The following is a 15592-nucleotide window of genomic DNA, read 5'->3' on the forward strand; positions in this document are numbered from 1 at the left end:
TTCCTCATAGACTTATTCTTGGAATAGCCCCCCATTCATTTAGATGGCCCCTGGGGATTACCAGGAATCAGGTATGCCATCAATGACTCAAAAAGTCAAGGTACTCTATCTCTTTCCACATTGTCATCATTATTTTATATTTAAGATCCTATTTGCAACCGATATATGGAAAAATTTTGCATGCACTAAATAATATCTTAAATGGTGACAAAATGTGCTCTTAAGAAAGTAAGAAGAAAATCATTCTTTCATTCATATCATTGCAAAAAAAAAAAACCCTTGATTTTTTTCCTTGAATCACTTTGTCTTTAAAAACTAGTTGTGATACTAATTACTGACATTTACTGAACCAAATGCAATGACAATATGCATTATAAAAATAATCTAATTTAACCTGCACCTAAAAGCAGTTACAACTGTTATTCTGATTTTATGAATTAGGAAATAGAGAGCCAAAAGGACTGAACAGATTCCCCAGCGCCAGCCACACTGTTGTGAGTCTGGCCCTCCCTCCAACATAGGCTTTTCTCACTGTTCCATACTCTTTGAAATTAGTTATAATTCAGCCTGGTATTGCACAGAGAATTTGAAAAAACTCCAATGGAGGATTCAGGTCTGATGTCACATTTATCCAAATCCAACGGACAGTTACTAACGATGAAAGCCCTTCAGGCTGTAATGAGGTCAGCTCGGTTTGACCTCTGAAAATACAAGTTTTCTCACTAAAACTTCATCCCCCTAGGAAGGCAACCTTCTCAGATCCCAGTGTGAAATTAATTTTTCTGTTAAAAATGACATTTAGATAAATATTATAAAGATGCCACTTTCAAATATGTCAAGAGATCAGCCAACAAGAAAAGTAACTTCAAGGTATGGGTTCTGCTCTTTTAAAAAACAAGCCAGAATTTTAATGATCTCAAAAAAAAAAGAAAAAAGAAAAAGAAAGAAAGAAACCCTCACTATAGCATATATCTGTTCCATATCTACACTAAGCCTGTAATGAACACAAAAGTTCTCTGACATCTTCTTATCCTATGTTACTCCCTCTGGCTATACTCTTGTACTATATTTTGCAATAATTATAAACAACCAAAAATACATAAAACAACTGATTAAGGAAAATATTCTTACCAGTAAATTAAGTTCTCCTTAGTTCCACTATGATATGTTTGCAGTATTAAGCCACAATCATTGTTTGAAGTTTACAGCACCTACGGATAGACATGGAAGATGTAATTTTAGGGATAATTTCTATCTAAGAAACTGCTTTTACATTAATTTTTACCTTTTCTCTGTTAAAAACACTGATTTAATTTTTCTTTCTCCCCCCCCATGCCCCCAAAATTTTCAGTCAAATACCTAAGCAATAGTATTGCTCTGTTGCTAAAAAAGGAATCCTGTGAATTTCAATCTAGGAATAAGAGAAGCAGAGAGGGCAGACATGCAGGAAACTGCCACCTAATTGCACGTCTCACTCAAAGAATTTGACTTGTCTTCTCTCAACGAATTTGGATACTTTGCAACAGATCACAATTTGTAAGTATTTCGACATGGTTTTCCATGAACTGTTTTGCACAGTAGTCACTTGCTTTTGCCTGATGCTGTACCCAATCTGTCACAATAAAACAATATAGACTAAAATGAGGAGAGCTCTATCATGAAGCACTCAAAGATCGGATCTCTATGAACTACAGAATGAACATAAGCTTACAAATCAACAGGCCATCTCTCACCCAAGAGTGTTCATGCCAAGCCTCCCATCTCTTAAAACATCAACATGTGAAATGAAGGCAATGTTTCAACCAAGATACACAATCCTTTTATTGTTAATTCCCAGGTGAAAGGCGGATTGGTCCCAATCACTAGAAGATTGCTGATAAGCTTGTTTTAGACAGTAGTCCCATCAACACACCTTTGAAAAGATTTTCTGTTTCTAAGATTTTCTATTAGGCATAAGGACAATCAAAATAAGTCAAAAATATTTTGCATACCAGCTGTTATAATTTAATGACTGAACATCATTCGGAAGACCTAAATTCCACCTAATAATTCTAAATCAATCTGGTAGAAATTACAAATTAAAGAGGTTTATAAAACTACAGTATCTTTGGCCTTAAGAAAAGGAAGGGTGGCTAAAGAATTCAAACAACCCATTTCCATTCTGTGCATTATTCGACAATCTCTTTGGCCTTATTCCAAAAGCTGTTGCCAAGAAGTTATAAATACATTGCCATGCCCGGGGAGAGAACCTCACACCAATATACTGAGAAGAAAAATTCCACCCTGGCAAGTATAAGAAAAATCCTCACTGCTTTCCAATTGACCAAGTGACACACTGCTCAGACTGTGCCCTTTATATTTTTGTTTAATAACCTCATTTCAACCCCCTAAGGCCTACTTCTGACACCATAATTATTTGCATAACTGTAACAAACAATTGTTTACGGACAACTAACAATGCACAAAATAACATTTAATATGGCTCCTAACCAGTGGGTCCATGGTACACATTGCTTGAGTATAATTGTGTTTACTGACTTCTGCGGGCTAATAGAAGTTGTTTCCCTAAGTAGAGGAATACAGAAACCGGCTGTCACTTTTTGTGTCCAGCAACCTATGCGTGTTACTGCAGTCTCTCAGTGGGGAAAAGGAAAAATGCAATGTTTGCACATGTTGATTCCAAATGAGATTTGCTGATCCTACCATTCCATTTGCTGAGGCCAAAGTTAAATGGCATAATCTAGAATGCCCTTTATATCCCCAGTGATAAAGAACGGCATAAATGCAGTGTATTCTATAGCTGGCGTGCCACTCTTATTGTTCCAATATTAAAGCTCTCTAAGACATCTCTTCAAAACCCATCATGTCATGCAACTACCTCAAATGACTCTTTCCAATGGGTCTCAACCTCTTACCACTGTCAAAGATACACATGACCACAGAGATCAGTATCTGTGCTAAGTCACCAGCATTTTCACTTAGGACCTTTGAGACTGTTGTTTAGCATTAGGCATAGAGACTAGCTATGAACAAACTTATTTGTATGGTCACAGTGGCAGCCTATGCCTACTGAGCTCTCTCATCTGCTTCATTCAACTTTGTCACACTGATCATGTACACAAGTTCTTTGATACTAATCTAATCGCTGTGTGTGTGCATGCATGTGTGTTTGGTGGTTGGTGTAGATGAAGAATTATCTCTGTACTGTTAGGTTTCTTTTCATTCCTTCATGTTGCAGGTGTATGCTCTCCAAAAAGGGATACACAGACAGTCTTTTAGAAGGCAACAATTAATATTAAACATTTATGCATATACATGTATTATTGTTATTTTCATCTCATTTTTTAAAATTTCTTTCTAATATTTTCTTATGGTAAATAGCACACGAGTGTATCTGTACAATTTAGAAGATACATATATTGGATAGGAGCAAACATTATTATGATAAGGGTACACATACACTATATGACAGTCTAAGAAAATGTCTTTCTTATTTTGCTTTTATTATATTAGCAGGATATATAATCCTTTGAATTTATTTACTCTGGAGCATTTACCCTTTCCTTCACCACCATTGACATGGATAATAATCTCTTATTTTCTATTCTTAATGAAAAGGTGCTTTTTCTTCTAAGAAGAAAGTCCCTAAGTTTCTTCTGCTTAAGAGATACAAATAGGCCGGGCGCGGTGGCTCACGCCTGTAATCCTAGCTCTGGGAGGCCGAGGCGGGTGGATCGCTCGAGGTCAGGAGTTCGAGACCAGCCTGAGCAAGAGTGAGACCCCGTCTCTACCAAAAATAGAAAGAAATTATCTGGCCAACTAAAAATATATATACAAAAAAATTAGCCGGGCATGGTGGCTCATGCCTGTAGTCCCAGCTACTCGGGAGGCTGAGGCAGTAGGATCGCTTAAGCCCAGGAGTCTGAGGTTGCTGTGAGCTAGGCTGACGCCACGGCACTCACTCTAGCCCGGGCAACAAAGTGAGACTCTGTCTCAAAAAAAAAAAAAAAAAAAAAAAAAAAAGAGATACAAATAAATATACCTACTAAAAGTAAAGGGAGAATTGATAGGAATACTACAAGGAAAAATCTGAAGAAATTAAAAGTGTATTAAGGCAAAATGGACCTTTGGATTCTTGTTGGCCATTTGCTTTATGTTTCAGTAAAATTCAAAAAAAAAGCATGACTGAAAGAAAATATAGCATAGGCACAACAAACTAGTTAAACTCTACTCACTTGACGAAAAAGAAAAAGAGAAAGAAAGTGCTCTAAGGCCGGGCACGGTGGCTCATGCCTGTAATCCTAGCACTCTGGGAGGCCGAGGCGGGAGGATCCTTCAAGGTCAGGAGTTCGAGACCAGCCTGAGCAAGAGCAAGACCCTGTCTCTACTAAAAATAGAAAGAAATTATCTACTAAAAATAGACAATTATCAACTAAAATATATGAATTATCAACTAAAAATAGGAATTATGATATATGAATTATCAACTAAAAATATGTATAGAAAAAATTAGCCGGGCATGGTGGCGCATGCCTGTAGTCCCAGCTACTCTGGAGGCTGAGGCAGGAGGATCGCTTAAGCCCAGGAGTTTGAGGTTGCTGTGAGCTAGGCTGACGCCACGGCACTCACTCTAGCCAGGCAACAGAGTGAGACTCTGTCTCAAAAAAAAAAAAAGAAAGAAAGAAAGAAAGTACTCTAGAAGGAGAAATATAACTTGCTCAAGGGAAAAAGGTAGTAAAAATGGATTAGGATGGTCCACTCAGCAAACAAGGTACCCATGGGGCGTGCAAAGTGGAAGCTCTGAATCAGTGGAGCTCAGGTCCTCATCCCTTCTGAATATGAGCATCCTGCCACTGAGGTTATCTACTACGTGGAAATAGCATTTTTCACACCACATAGACTCTACAGCAAACCTATGACTTCATCAGGTGCTCGGCAAGAGTGATCTCTTGCAGTGCTAGAGGAAAAGTTGGCTTCATAAGACTCACTTTGAGACAATATGTCATTTTTCAGCACGATGCCTTTCTAAGGCACTTTGAAGGTGAATTTCTCCTTACTGACTGAATTTACAACAAATCATAAGTGAATTGCAATTCCATCCAGACAAAACTAGCTAAAGACCAAACAGCTATCATAAACCTGCCAGGTTCCACTCTGTATTTAATTTAATGAATCTTGAGTTCCATAAGGGCATATCTTAATTGTTGCTTTAATATCAGTGTCACTGCCTGGCACCATAATAAAGCTTCATAAATAGGGTTTGGATGAATGAATGAATGCATTAAAACTACACATATCAATTAATAGTGGTATTTCACAGTTCCTTAACCTGACAGTCACAGGTGTGAATGTTATAGTCACATAGAGAAGGAGGGTGCACATTACCACCACAGTTTCTACCAAAAGGGATGCTGTAGCAGAGGAAAAAAGAGACAGATAGGCTGAAAATACAATAAGTATGCACTTACTTGCTATGTGATCTTAGGCTAATCATGTACTCTTTCAGAACCCCAATTGTCTCATTGGCAAATAAGGGATAATATTACCTACTTTGCAGAATGCCTTTGAGGAATAGGACTAACATGCAAAAAAGGCTGAACACAGGGCTGGGATCTAAAAAGTTCTTGGGGAACAGCCAGGGGTTGCAGCAGCAGCCACATAATCATCTGGGCAGTCAGTGATGCTGGAAAGACCCCTTAGTCTCCAGGTTCCCCCCACTTGAAGGTCCCCACTCAAACTCAGCTGACAGGAAGAAACCACATGGTGCCCCAGATGGTGACATATCAACCTTGGCAGCTGCTGTGTAAGCCACATGGGTGGGCAGCTACATGCCTTATTCTCACGAGACAGAAAAAGATTTCTTTCCAATGTTTTATGCAAACTTACGAGTTTCATAAGGTCAGGGAAAAAACTGTCTCATTAATTGTTGCCTCCCTAGTACCCAATCACCATGGCTGTCATATTGTCAAATATTGGTTCCTAAAAACAAGTACCTTGAATGAAAATGCCTGTTCTGTATGTGTGTGTATATATATTTGAAATCAAGACTGGCCACTTTTTCCTTTTAAAAATGTACCTAATCTCAACAGATCTTTAAACACTGGAGAATTTCGAGTGATTTTTTTTAAAAAATTGATAGAAAAAGCTGAGAGCACCTCGGCTTGTAGTCAATATTCTTAAGAAGTTGGGATCGAAAATGCCTCTTTTTCTGTCATCAACTAACATCTACCTGGCAAGAATGACCTCTTGATTCAAATCATGGAGGCCTATACCTTCAAAATGTGTGCCAAGATGCTCTATACAAATTTGTTGAATGACTATGTCTTTGAAAAAGGGAAATGACATATCATGCACAAGATAGTCTCTGGAATAAAATCTAGTAGTACAGCAAAAATGAACACACAAACAGAAATTCTTCTATCTGTCTAACATAAAATAATTCACAATAAAATGAGAACCAGGAAAATATATGATAAGCAGTAAGTGTTTGCTGTTGGAAATTATTTATTAGACAAACCTTATATGAGCAATAGGAAGATATGGAATATTTTCCTAAGAATCCTTCTGAGAGAGCACTCTGAAAGAAAAGAATCCCTATATCTGATCATTATGAATATTATTGGCATTTGTTTACTAAACACAGTTGATTTCTTACTAAACACAATATGTGATTTTTTTAACATCAATTGAAAACATACTAAGCGTTGGATGTTATGTTAAGCAATTTATGTATTATCTCATGTAATACAAGTACCTTCTAAATTGGGTACTACTAACCCTAATTTTATAGAAGGTTAAATGAATTCAAATAGGCTGGGTAGCACGTACAAAGTTACACTAAGAATGCATGGCAGTGCCAAGACTCAAGCCAGTCCGTGTAACTCCAAAGCCTGTGCCTTTACCTATAGGCTCCTTCCTTGTTGCATCATTCGTGTGAAGTGCTTTGAGCGTCACTGAGAAAAGGACTCTACACTAATGATTTCTCTATCCCCTACTATTTTTTAAGACATACATTCAACTGACTAAAGGAGGCCAATAGTATATTATGGAGAAAGCAGCAAAGAATCTTCCAGGGCAAGTCAGAAGTCCTCATGAGTTTTATTCCTAGCTCTGTTATTAACATTGCCTATAAATGACATGTTTCTAAACAAATTTGGGCCTCAAAATCCTTATCCACAACATGATAATGTTAACTGAATGATTTTTACAATTTTTTTTGCCTTAAAAGTCTATGATTTTATATATATATATATTGTCTGCTAATGAGGCTGAAGGAGGTTCAGAGAAGGGCAACTAAACCATTCAAGAGACTAGGACCATGAGACTCTCACACAGGGGAAGATTAAAAATATTAGAAATCTTTCATGTGGAAAGATGAATACACAGAACAGATGGACCAAAATAAATAAAATCTTAAGAGATACAGAAAAAGTGAATATAATTATGCTATATACTCTCTTGGGCTGTTACAGTGTGAAAGAGGGGAGAGTCCCTCAGAAATAAATTCAAGGCAAATCATACACAATAGAATTCTATGATCATGACAGGTCATATTTGTTAAAGAAATAAATAGCTTCCAGAGAAGCTGAGACATATTCTTGCCCAGTGCACTCATAGTTTATTAACAGAAAGGAGGGTATATATTTCATTTCTACCATTTGAAAACATCACGGAGAACCAATGCACATTCTCAAAAACTCTTCCCTTCCCCATAGACGGCTGCCCTAGAAGGCCCCGGCTTTGACTGATAATATCAATAAGACTCAGGTACTTTGGGGTTTTGATCCAGCTCCAGCACATAGCACACAATAGATAATCAATAAATATTTGCCTACATGAATGAATGAGCTCTGCCACTTACTAGCTGTGCCACTTGGGGAAAATTACTTAACTCCTCATTTTCTCTGCAATCAAATGTGGATATGACAAAGCTCCGGGGAAACCAGCGGTAGCCAAGAGTTCGTCATAGTAGAATACCAAATGATGGGGCAGGGCCAAGGCCACAGGCTGCAACACAAGATTTAGATTCCTCATCACACCATCACCGCTCTTCCAACCAGGATTGTCGATTTAGCAGAATAACCCTGGAGGCCAAGTTCCAGCCACGTTGCGCAGACAAACCACAAAGCTTGCAGCCCCGCCCCAGTACCAGGAGAGGGGCCGGTGCCTTTCCAAATCATACAACTTAAAAGCCCCACCTCCCAGAGTCCAGAGCCCCCTTTCTGGAGGTGCTAGTTCCCTGTTTCTCACCTTGGAGTACCATGGCAGGGGCATTCCTTGTTCTCTCAGTACTGTTGAAGGCAGTGTGAGTATCAAAAGAAACCATGTGTGAAACGGTCTTGAAAGCAATAAGCAAAAATGTCAATGTTTAAAGTTAAGAATAAATCAAACAGATAACCTTTTTAGATCTCGAACAGGATCTAGTTCTGATTTTACATAGCTTTCTAATGCAATTGGAGATTGTCTCCCCAGGAGGCAGAAGGCCGTTAAAAATTTACAGTAGTAATTGTGGAAATTGATAGAGAAGTACTATGTCTTTATACACAGTCCAAAATGTCTGTGACGATAACCCCAAAATCACTTTTGCCTAAAGCTTAATCAAACCAGTTGATGGTGGGCAAGTTAATAGCAACGTCAGGCTCCTGTAGTAATGGCAATGAGACACCTTCATATGGAGCTAACTGTACGCAAGGCACTATCCTAAGTGTTTTACATTTTATTAACTCATTTTATCCTTATAACCCATGAGATAGATACTGGGTTTTTTAATATCTTCATTTAAAGATGAGAAAACTAAGGCACAAAGAAGTTACACATTGCCTAATGTTACATAAGCATTTCCCCAGAATGGTACTTTATAATTTTGATAACCTTGACTATTGCCATAGGTATTACTGCAGCACCAGTACACTGTTAAAGCAGACTCTTGTTCTTTATGGCTGCAAGCTTAGTGACACAAATATTTTCAATCATGATTAAACAACAGGATGTAAATCATTAAAAGTCACACTGAAATACATATGAAAACTTCCTGGAAGTCTTTCAGGCATATTTAGGTATGAAAAGAAGTTAACATCGCTATTATTAGGACTTTCTGTCCCAAGGCATTGTACAAGGGGGTCTTTGTTTATTCATTCAAGTATGTATTACTTGACCACTCTGCATCCGGCACTGTGGTCAAGGCACACCCATGAATGGGGAGCCCTGTGTCCCCAAAACAGGAACTTGTCTAAACAAATCCGATCTCAGGCTATTATTCCCAATTTCCTGCTTGAGCCATTGCACCTGCTGCTTTGGTGTGAGTATTTGCTCAAGAGACTTTCAACTCCTGACCATCCTCAACATCCTTACACCACTGGCCTGTGGGCCTCAGAATCTTTGCTTTGCCTCATCTCCTCAAAGCAAAGCAAGGGCTAAACTTTCTAAGTTTCCCTTGAGATATCACTAAGTTTAGTACTCTGCCCACACGCCCCCCCCCCCCCCGATATTTTCAGCACTGTCTTTGTATGCTAGTCTTCATAACTACTTATGGTCTCATGCTGCAGTCAACCTTAGGAGATAACAAGGAACTTTCAAGTGGTATCACTATTCCACCCACGAAAACCTCACTTTCTACCCATGAAGTCATGTTATAAAAGATGTGTAGGAGACGGCAATTGACGAAGATGGATACTTGCGGTGGTTTTGTTTTATTACGAAAGTAATAAATGCTCACTGCAGATATTTGGTAAAACACCAATATGCATACACACATACATAGATATATAAAACATATATACATAATAAAATAGAAATTATCTGTCAAAGATTAGTGCTACTAACATTTTAGTGTATTTTCTTCCCCAATTGATATTAATATTCAACTAGCGCTATAGCTACCACACACACATACATACACACACACAAAAAAAATATGTAAAAATCATTTGCTATGCATTGCTACATAACATTATGAACATTTTGCCTTCTCAAATGTTCTAACATAGCTTTTTCTATTCATATGCTTGGGCCAGTATTCACACATTTAGAAATCTAGCTTAAGTTTAGATTAAACATATTGAGATGTTCAAACATAAGTATAAAATGTTTACTGAGTGTAATTTATAACAGTAAAATTTTGGTAACAACCTAAATGCTCAACAATAGAGAAATAATTTAATGATTAATAGATAAATTAAGTAGTTCTTAGAATATAGTTATGTATTAGAAAAGTTTGTAGTTTTAAAAAGTTGTATTTTCAATGACTATGGAATGCTGAAAATTCTTATAGCATTAAATAAAGCACTACAAATTTTACAGAGATTATGAGCTTAATTTTGCTCATACAAAGAATTCTATTTTTCTATATCTGGAAATATATAGAAATAACACCGTGGGAAATAACACTGGAAGAAAATCCATCAAATTGCTACCATTGTTTATGGGCAGATAGGTCAATGATGATTAAATTTAATAGATATACCTTTAATGATCATGAACTACTTTTTTGCATCAAAATAAATGTGATAAGAAATAAAAACACTTTTTTGCTCCAAAGCTGCACAGTTATTTGGTTAGGTGAGTGGCCCAGTTTATCAAGCTAAAATGGAAAGAATGCTATTCCACTTTGGCATGCCAGTGGGGGCTGGTATGGAACAGCAAAAGAAGCAACTCTGGAGCCTAAACATGCAGGGCATAATTAAGAAGATATATGAAGTTTGGGAGGCTAATGATGAGGTGCATAAGGGCAGGGAATTGACAATAAAAAGAGACGAGGCTGAAAAGTTGGATTGCTCAATGTGAAGTGCCTTAGGTGACACACTTAGATAATGAAACTTCATCTTGTAACAGAAGGCCATTGTGGATTTCTAGTAGCAAATGACAAGATCAGATTTATGTAAGGAAGATAACTCCAGTTTGATTTCTTTGTATTCTCCAATGGATTTAAGATTTCAAGGATACTGGATGTCTTGAAGGAAAGAAAAAAGAGAGGAAAGAAAGGACCCAGTTGATTTTGTCTGGAATGGCTTGAGTTCAGCCCTCACCTTACAGAAAGAATTTTAAGTGCTCCTTGGTTTCTTTCAGAAAAAGGCCTTTGCCTGGTGAAGGCAGTGGAGTACCAGAGAAGATTCTAGATTCTAATGTACAGTTAAATGAACTGAACAGCACCAACTCTGGCACTTACTATCCATGTAGCTTTGAGTATGTCACAAACTCCCTGAACTTCTGTTTCTTCATTTTTCTTTAAATGGAGTTAACAATCCCTGACTCACTTCCTTCACAGGGTGATAGTGAGAATATATAAAAGGTAAACCATGAATCAGACAGAATATCTAGCATAATAATTATTTTATACACATTCACTAGCAAATGAAAAATTTGATCTGTAAAAAATATTTAAGTGCGAATACCTAACTTGTAAAACTGAGAAAATAAATAGCTAGTCAGCAGAGCATGAATAAGTTACTCTGACTCTTTAAAAAATCTAAAACTACTACATGGAGATGTAGTAAGACGTTCAAAAAAATGAACCAAGCTATATTCTTGATAGGATCTAAATGTTTCCTTAATTATTTAACTTTAAATTTATTCCAATAAAATGCTAATTCTTGTAAATTGCAATGCAGAAAATGTGCAAATTTAATGACAACTCTCAAAATATCTTTAATGGGGACCAAATAAAACTAAGTCAGTACAAGGAGCTCCAGGGACAGTGTACAAACAGAAGGATATGCAAACAGTTGTGCCATTCAAAAGACCAAATTAATAATTTGCAATGACCTACCAATATACAGAATGAGACCACGATTCCCCAGTGCCTCTTCACAGTGAGCTCAGTACATGGTAGACACCAGACATTCTCAGTTAGGGAAATGAATATGTGAATTCTAAGCATAACCTCTGGTCAATCACCAGTTGTCATGACTTCCACTCCTGCCAAATATTGATCAGTACATAAATCAGAAATATAAGGGAGTCCAGCGGTTTTTAACGTGAGTAGAGTATAAAATCATCAGTGATGCTTTCAAAAATAATCATTAAAATAAAATTATATACTGGGCTGGTTATTTCAATTAACAGAAAAATGTTAGGTTTTACAACCAACATTTAACAGAAACTATATTTAATCCAACCCTATTTTGCAAAATTTGGAATTTAGTTCACCTACGGGCTAGGCCTGCTTCAGTTCTCCATGAAATTGTGCACCTGCAGTTATCTACACAGTTCAAGCAAGAGGGAGAAAAGTGGCAGTGACAGCAGAAATACTGGTGGGGTTAATGTAAAAAAGAAAGGAGAGGTAGGAGGAAAAAACAATCTGCCTTAATTATGGGAAATCTCCAAGGACAATTTTTTATTTTTTACAAATATTGGGAAAAATTATTCATATCTCCGGTCTTCATTGTCCTTCTCCCCCAGGGAATTTGGAAAATAGATATTTTGCTGGACAGAATCCCAATTAGATAAAACACTTAGTACATATAAACCAATATACAAAATTCACCCTTCAGCTTTCTAGTTTTCTAATACTATAATGGTAGGACTCCCAATTAATGTGAAAGAAAAATTTTTTGTGATTGTCTGGTAAAGGGATTCTTAACCCCATTGGGACCACAAATACATTTGAGAATCTGGAGAAAGCTAAGGACTCCTTCTCCAGAAATATGCACACACTTTCCTGCACACAACATATTGAACATAGTAACAACAGCCTCAAAAATCACCTCTGATCTGAGCCATTCAAACTACTCAAAGTTGAAGTGTAAAAGGAGAATGTTTGGGCTTAATCCAGAGAACTAAAATCAGTTGTAATTGCTGACTCAAGTTGTATTGCAATCAACCTATAAGAATACAAGATCTTACATTTTACAGCATTCTAACAAAGATTTTTAAACTGAACCCTTGAAACAACTTTGCATCTTAAGTTTGTTAGGTTCATTTCTAAATGACAAAAAATAAAATTCAGAGGATTAAATTACTTCCTCAATGTCACACATAAGTGACAAAGGTCAAGTGTAGAACCCAAGTATTGTGATTCCAATTCTAGTCCTTTCTCAACAATATTATAACCCAATCTCTGTATCAAACAAACAAACAAATGCTTTATGCTTTATGCACAGTTTTAAATGACACAAAACAAACTCAGTCTTTTACTATGAAAGGAAAGCATTTTTCCCCCCAAATCATCAGCTGGTGGTTTATTGTAAACAAGTGAACAAGCTGTGGACAAAATCCTACTTGGGGTTTTGTCAGTTGTTAAGTCTTTGCTTTCATCTTCTCCTGTTTAATGTGAGAGACACAAAAGCCAGAGAGAGTCACCACTTCCTTACTCTCTCCACATAATCCAGGCATCATATAGGAGCTTAAAAGACATGTTTTATTCTCTTCATTATGTACTGAATGCTCAGAATTTATTTTACAAGAGATCCTTTGATCCGAAACAAGCCCTTTTTGAAGCTCTGGTGACAGAGCGTTTAAAAGAGTTCTTCCATTGTGGGCCAGTTGGTCACTCAGCACACATTTTAAGTACACACTTTGTAGAGCTCCTTGTTGGGCCTCTATAATACTGTGGAAACTCACAGGGAAGAGGGGGTGGAAGACAAGGAGGAGAGAGGTCCCACTCAAAACAAAACAAAACAACACAACACAACAAAAGCATCACAAACAAGGAGATGCGACTCTTTCCCTTGGACAGACCACAAGGCTATGGTGGAGAGAAATTTTATCTCAGGAAGTCTGGGATGCGGGGAGGAGGGGGAGGTGTGGCACAGGTAGGTAGACAAAAACAATTAAGTTCTAAATTGTGTAAAATCAATATTATTTTGCATTTTTTCAAAAACTCCTAGAAGATGATCAAGATTATTCTGAACTCAGCTATAAAGATTCCACTGAAATCCCAACAGGAACTTCATAATCCCACCAAGGGTGGACAAAACGTAGTAGTTGAGTGTTGAACTAATTATGTGGAAAATTGGAACACAAGACTCCTTCCTCTAATTCTTCCAAATCCACAAATATTTCCAGAAAATACTAAGCTCTACATATTGTAGAAAATGGACTGAGTTCTGAATAGCCAGCTCTCCTTTGGACATTCACATACTTCTGGGTTGAGAAATGCAGTACTCACAGGTTACTGTTTGCATTGATTATTCACTTAGTATACCCAAATGGCTGCAACTGAATTTGCTTCTGTATATTAGCGAAAGATTTGTGCCAAGTTATCAATGGAAGCATGGGGAAACTGGCTGGCCAGAGAACCTTTTGTGAATGACATTTTCTCCTGCCATTTCTTACACATCAGTGCTCAAAATTAATGAAGATTCTGAAGGACATAACAATTAGAAAAAAATATTATGCAAGATTTTTAATAGATTGTATCGGACATAAAACATGCTAGCAGAAATTATAATTAATAAGAAGTGAAATGTAACACCATCTTAAAACAGAAAGCTGAATCCCCCTGGAAACAACACATGGGGCTAATGCAAAAATCAATGTTCACTGTGCTGGTTGCTTGCAAAATTACACAATTAATCCTGTGTAAACTAACCTATCAGCAATGCACACTGCAGGGTTGCTGATAACTATTAGGCTGCACAATGTATTAAAGAAAGAGAACTTTAATGAGATCCCATGAGAATCTAAAGATTTAAATCACCTTTTTTTTCTCCCTAAAAGAACATTTTTACTCCACTTAATGGACATTACTTTTCATATCTGATACACATATGGTCAGATCCACCATTAAATCAATCATTAGGAACCAGAATACATTCTATCTTGAGTTTAAAATATGCTATTGAGCTGATTTCAAAGTAATAGAGGATTTAGAAATCTACATAAGATGCCACCTTATCTTCCTCATGGAGTTGATAGCAATCTATGCTATCCTATATTACTGGGCTCTCACAGGGGCTAATGAGCCATTAGAAAATTGCTGCCTTAACACACTATATGCCATGTGAAGATATGTAATCTCACGTGCATTTGGTTTATGTCACTTATAGCCTTATCCACAGGAAAAATACATAAATAGAAATGAAGTAACCACTTAGGTATAGTCATTTTTTAAAATATTTCCATACTATGGTTTCTCTTCAGATCATATAAATCTTTCACCTTTTAAAATATTTCCCCTGTTATTTATATATATATATATATGTATATTTACACTGAGTATGTGTAAACATGTCTACATCCATGCACAAGTGTCCCATTGAATGTTTAACATCTGAATAGAAAATTGTGCACAGTTTAAGCAGAAAAACCATTCAAGTATTTTTCTGATGATTGAGCTAAATCTTTAAGGTTTTTATTTTTTTCTTCTTCCTCCAACTTTTAGATTAACTGTGATCCCATCCGAAAATGTGCCACCTGGGTAGGGGCTCAAAGGTTCTTCAAACGCTCCCCCATATTTTCATTATATGCTTAATTGAATTGAAATTGCCCTGAAAAAAAAAACCTCATATTATTATCAAAACTATATATTCCGATAACATCATTAAATTTGGTCTTAACTTCCTCTAAGTCCTGATTATTTAATCCCAACTACAGTCTTGTTGTAGACCAAATCCATTCAGGCACTGTTTGCCTGTATCACAAAGCTGGATGGATG

General features: G+C 36.8%; 1 protein-coding gene across 1 annotated transcript in view; it reads right to left on the reverse strand.

The window, feature by feature from the left end:
* CHL1 (cell adhesion molecule L1 like) overlaps positions 1-15592 on the reverse strand; it is a 192504-nt gene that overhangs the window by 150545 nt on the left and 26367 nt on the right. Inside the window, exon 2 of the mRNA XM_045530402.1 lies at positions 1132-1211. The gene's annotated coding sequence lies outside the window, so the exon portion shown is untranslated. The remainder of the gene's footprint in view (positions 1-1131; positions 1212-15592) is intronic.

Source organism: Lemur catta, chromosome 18 (assembly GCF_020740605.2).
Source record: "Lemur catta isolate mLemCat1 chromosome 18, mLemCat1.pri, whole genome shotgun sequence".
In the NCBI taxonomy this organism is placed as follows: domain Eukaryota; kingdom Metazoa; phylum Chordata; class Mammalia; order Primates; family Lemuridae; genus Lemur; species Lemur catta.